Source organism: Bufo bufo, chromosome 7 (genome assembly GCF_905171765.1).
Source record: "Bufo bufo chromosome 7, aBufBuf1.1, whole genome shotgun sequence".
Taxonomy (NCBI): domain Eukaryota; kingdom Metazoa; phylum Chordata; class Amphibia; order Anura; family Bufonidae; genus Bufo; species Bufo bufo.
In genome coordinates this window covers 231,093,349-231,099,860 of record NC_053395.1, presented here as the reverse complement: position 1 = coordinate 231,099,860, position 6,512 = coordinate 231,093,349, and the positions used below count along the sequence as shown (strand labels likewise).

The 6,512-nt window shown below is 45.1% G+C and overlaps 1 protein-coding gene across 6 annotated transcripts in view; it reads left to right on the top strand.

Annotated features, from left to right (window-relative positions):
- The first annotated feature begins 284 nt into the window (after positions 1–284).
- The window catches only part of CLASP1 (cytoplasmic linker associated protein 1), a 122,879-nt gene continuing 116,651 nt past the window's right edge, over positions 285–6,512 (top strand). For all 6 annotated transcript variants that reach the window (XM_040440823.1, XM_040440822.1, XM_040440819.1 and 3 more), the window contains exon 1: positions 285–416. The gene's annotated coding sequence lies outside the window, so the exon portion shown is untranslated. The remainder of the gene's footprint in view (positions 417–6,512) is intronic.

Here is a 6,512-nt window from a genome sequence, read left to right as displayed (position 1 = left end):
ACCCCATAAACTTGGCCAGTATTTTTTGTTGGTAAAGATGGCGGGTTCAGAGAGTGTCAGCTCTGAAGGTCCAGGCACAGGAGATGAGGATGTGGTGGACCAGCAGTGACTTCTGATGGGTGACTGGACATACTCCGCATTCTATCGTGATGAGCATTGTCTGTATTGCCCACAATAAAGATGGCGGCCATAGTCTCCAGTGACCAGCACAAGATGGCGCAGTTGCCCCGGTGATCGCCGTTCTGGCTCTTCACTTCTCTATGGTGTGTGAGTCTGCGCTTGCGCAGTGATTTTTTCTTTCAGCAGCCGGGGCGGGGAGACGGACGCAGACAAGCGGGTAGAGAGTGGAGCGATGCGGCGGGGCCTGGAGCGGCTGCTGTAGTGCGAGGAGCGGCCTCCCCGTCATCCTCTGTCAGGTACAGTGAGCTGGGAGGGGCGGCTAGTCGCTCGGGCCTGGTGTCGGCTCCACCCGGGGCCTGTTGCATCGTGTGTCAGCGTTACCCGGAGCTGAGGCTGCTGGTCCCGACACTGACAGCAGCAGCCGCGCCTGGGCCGGATTACTGGGGGCCTGCACAGCGGTGAGGGCCGGATAACAGGGGGGCTGCAGCGGGGTAAAGGCCGGGTGGCTGCAGCCGGGTGAGGGCCGGATTACTGGGGGACTGCACAGCGGTGAGTGCCGGGGAGCTGACTGTACAACCCCCGATATATATACCTGTGTACACTGACTGTACAACCCCGATATATATATATACCTGTGTACACTGACTGTACTACCCCGATATATATATATACCTGTGTACACTGACTGTACTACCCCGATATATATACCTGTGTACACTGACTGTACTACCCCGATATATATACCTGTGTACACTGACTGTACTACCCCGATATATATATACCTGTGTACACTGACTGTACTACCCCGATATATATACCTGTGTACACTGACTGTACTACCCCGATATATATATATATACCTGTGTACACTGACTGTACTACCCCGATATATATACCTGTGTACACTGACTGTACTACCCCGATATATATATACCTGTGTACACTGACTGTACTACCCCGATATATATACCTGTGTACACTGACTGTACAACCCCGATATATATACCTGTGTACACTGACTGTACAACCCCGATATATATACACCTGTGTACACTGACTGTACAACCCCGATATATATACCTGTGTACACTGACTGTACAACCCCCGATATATATACACCTGTGTACACTGACTGTACAACCCCCGATATATATACCTGTGTACACTGACTGTACTACCCCGATATATATACCTGTGTACACTGACTGTACAACCCCGATATATATATACCTGTGTACACTGACTGTACTACCCCGATATATATACCTGTGTACACTGACTGTACAACCCCGATATATATATACCTGTGTACACTGACTGTACTACCCCGATATATATACCTGTGTACACTGACTGTACAACCCCGATATATATAACTGTGTACACTGACTGTACTACCCCGATATATATACCTGTGTACACTGACTGTACTACCCCGATATATATACTTGTGTACACTGACTGTACTACCCCGATATATATATATATACCTGTGTACACTGACTGTACTACCCCGATATATATACCTGTGTACACTGACTGTACAACCCCGATATATATACCTGTGTACACTGACTGTACAACCCCGATATATATACACCTGTGTACACTGACTGTACAACCCCGATATATATACCTGTGTACACTGACTGTACAACCCCCGATATATATACACCTGTGTACACTGACTGTACAACCCCCGATATATATACCTGTGTACACTGACTGTACAACCCCCGATATATATACCTGTGTACACTGACTGTACAACCCCCGATATATATACCTGTGTACACTGACTGTACTACCCCGATATATATACCTGTGTACACTGACTGTACAACCCCGATATATATATACCTGTGTACACTGACTGTACTACCCCGATATATATACCTGTGTACACTGACTGTACAACCCCGATATATATATACCTGTGTACACTGACTGTACTACCCCGATATATATACCTGTGTACACTGACTGTACAACCCCGATATATATAACTGTGTACACTGACTGTACTACCCCGATATATATACCTGTGTACACTGACTGTACTACCCCGATATATATACTTGTGTACACTGACTGTACAACCCCGATATATATATATATACCTGTGTACACTGACTGTACTACCCCGATATATATATATATATACCTGTGTACACTGACTGTACTACCCCGATATATATACCTGTGTACACTGACTGTACAACCCCGATATATATACCTGTGTACACTGACTGTACAACCCCGATATATAGACCTGTGTACACTGACTGTACTACCCCGATATATAGACCTGTGTACACTGACTGTACAACCCCGATATATAGACCTGTGTACTCTGACTGTACTACCCCGATATATAGACCTGTGTACACTGACTGTACTACCCCGATATATAGACCTGTGTACACTGACTGTACTACCCCGATATATAGACCTGTGTACACTGACTGTACTACCCCGATATATAGACCTGTGTACACTGACTGTACTACCCCGATATATATATATATATACCTGTGTACACTGACTGTACTACCCCGATATATATATATATATACCTGTGTACACTGACTGTACTACCCCGATATATATATATATACCTGTGTACACTGACTGTACTACCCCGATATATATACCTGTGTACACTGACTGTACAACCCCGATATATATACCTGTGTACACTGACTGTACAACCCCGATATATATACCTGTGTACACTGACTGTACAACCCCGATATATATACCTGTGTACACTGACTGTACTACCCCGATATATATACCTGTGTACACTGACTGTACTACCCCGATATATATACCTGTGTACACTGACTGTACAACCCCGATATATAGACCTGTGTACACTGACTGTACTACCCCGATATATAGACCTGTGTACACTGACTGTACTACCCCGATATATAGACCTGTGTACACTGACTGTACTACCCCGATATATAGACCTGTGTACACTGACTGTACTACCCCGATATATAGACCTGTGTACACTGACTGTACTACCCCGATATATAGACCTGTGTACACTGACTGTACTACCCCGATATATAGACCTGTGTACACTGACTGTACTACCCCGATATATATATATATATACCTGTGTACACTGACTGTACTACCCCGATATATATATATACCTGTGTACACTGACTGTACTACCCCGATATATATATATATACCTGTGTACACTGACTGTACTACCCCGATATATATATATACCTGTGTACACTGACTGTACTACCCCGATATATATAGACCTGTGTACACTGACTGTACAACCCCGATATACCTGTGTACACTGACTGTACAACCCCGATATACCTGTGTACACTGACTGTACAACCCCGATATACCTGTGTACACTGACTGTACAACCCCGATATATATACCTGTGTACACTGACTGTACAACCCCGATATATATACCTGTGTACACTGACTGTACTACCCCGATATATATACCTGTGTACACTGACTGTACAACCCCGATATATATATATATATATATATATATATATATATATATATATATATATACCTGTGTACACTGACTGTACAACCCCGATATATATATATATATATATATATATATATATACCTGTGTACACTGACTGTACAACCCCGATATATATACCTGTGTACACTGACTGTACAACCCCAATATATATACCTGTGTACACTGACTGTACTACCCCGATTATATATACCTGTGTACACTGACTGTACTACCCCCGATATATATACCTGTGTACACTGACTGTACTACCCCGATATATATATTTTTTATTTTTTTTCCCCATAAAGACACACAGACGGCAGTTGCCACCGTATACAAGGACAATGCAGGTCTTCATCCTATATATATATATATATTACATTCACATGTACAGGAAGTCACCTCTCTATATACGTTAGAGGATCTGACAACTGGAGGAAAACGCTTCCGTTTTTTCCTAATTGATTTTCAATGGGGACAAAACTGAACAAGCTAGAGTGGAGAGCAGCGGCGCCCACTTCGTCCTGTGACCGGACACAAAACCGCTGCAGATTGTGTTTCTGTGTCAGTGTGGGGAACTGAACGAGCCGTTTTTTTTTTGTTTTCGGGCAGCCCTTTGACACTATAGAAAGTCAGTTACGGATCCGGTTTGTTAATTTTCGATTTAATACAACCGAACGGATGCAGCCGGTTGTATTAAATCATTCTAAGGCTACTTTCACACTCGCGTTTTTTGAGGATCCGTCATGGACGTTCAGATAATACAACCGTCTGCATCCGTTCAGAACAGCTCAGTTTGTATTATCTTCAACATAGCCAAGATGGGTCCGTGTGTCAGTGAAAACGGATCCGTCCCCATTGACTTACATTGTGTGTCAGAACGGATCCGTCCCCATTGACTTACATTGTGTGTCAGAACGGATCCGTTTGGCTCAGTTTCGTCAGACGGACACCAAAACGCTGTGCTGTGTATAATGGGGCGGTATATATAGTGGTGCTGTGTATAATGGGGCAGCATATATAGTGGTGCTGTGTATAATGGGGCGGTATATATAGTGGTGCTGTGTATAATGGGGCGGCATATAGTGGTGCTGTGTATAATGGGGCGGTATATATAGTGGTGCTGTGTATAATGGGGCGGTATATATAGTGGTGCTGTGTATAATGGGGCGGCATATATAGTGGTGCTGTGTATAATGGGGCGGTATATATAGTGGTGCTGTGTATAATGGGGCGGTATATATAGTGGTGCTGTGTATAATGGGGCGGTATATATAGTGGTGCTGTGTATAATGGGGCGGTATATATAGTGGTGCTGTGTATAATGGGGCGGTATATATAGTGGTGCTGTGTATAATGGGGCGGTATATATAGTGGTGCTGTGTATAATGGGGCGATATATATAGTGGTGCTGTGTATAATGGGGCGATATATATAGTGGTGCTGAGTATAATGGGGCGGTATATATAGTGGTGCTGAGTATAATGGGGCGGTATATATAGTGGTGCTGTGTATAATGGGGCGATATATATAGTGGTGCTGTGTATAATGGGGCGGTATATATAGTGGTGCTGTGTATAATGGGGCGGTATATATAGTGGTGCTGTGTATAATGGGGCGGTATATATAGTGGTGCTGTGTATAATGGGGCGATATATATAGTGGTGCTGTGTATAATGGGGCAGTATATATAGTGGTGCTGTGTATAATGGGGCGGTATATATAGTGGTGCTGAGTATAATGGGGCGATATATATAGTGGTGCTGTGTATAATGGGGCGGTATATATAGTGGTGCTGTGTATAATGGGGCGGTATATATAGTGGTGCTGTGTATAATGGGGCGGTATATATAGTGGTGCTGTGTATAATGGGGCGATATATATAGTGGTGCTGTGTATAATGGGGCGGTATATATAGTGGTGCTGTGTATAATGGGGCGATATATATAGTGGTGCTTTATCTTTCGTACTGTAATATGTGGTTTCAGCGCATTTCCGGTTTTCTGAAGCTGTAAACCCTGCGCTGATTGATCTCCTCCAGTGATTTACACGGATGCGTCGACCGCGCCTGTCAGGTGTTCCCAGGTAATGGTGCGGCGTCTGTGGCTCCTGTAATGAGGTGTCGCTGTGATGTGCCTCCTATAATGCAGGGTTAGTGATGAAAGCGCTTGCCGGGGATTACTAGAGGCTTTCACGCGGGGGGTGAGATTACAGGAGGCGAGCCGTCATTCTGCCGCACGGCTCGTGTTTAGTCGCTCATCCTCCATGTTTGGTCAGGGCGTGTGCGGAGATTGGTGCAGGATGCGCCTGGGATTAGGCCTCAGGACCATGATGAAGGGGTTTGCAGCATCCGCTTCATCCTGTATAACGTGCCGGCTGCCAGGAGGCCTATTGATTATCCGGTGACGTCATGTTCTCAGGCTGCAGAGAACAGACGAGGACGCCGCGAGACGCCCCCTGCTATAGGTCGTGCCTGAGCCTTACCGGGGCTCTAACCTACTCCTGCAGCTGTCAGTGAATAGAAACCCTCCAGCACTTTCATCTATTTCTTCTCTGCTTTTCCAGAGCGGTGGCCATTACAGCCCCTATAGATCTGGTCACCGAGGTCTTCCAGACTCCTGAGAGTAGAGCTTGGAGGTGACAACCTGTGCTGGAGCTGGAATGGGTGCCATGCCTGTTGTCAGAAGGAGATAGAATGATTGAACTTGAAGGAAGAAAGTCAAAGGCGACGTTTAAGTCAAGTATTTAGCGGCCCAACCAATTCCTATTGTGATCAGTGGCTCAGTGGTCTCCACATGTGGATCAGTCTTGTGCACGTAGCGATTAGCCCACAAAAGCAGATATAACTCAAAAAACCGCCATGG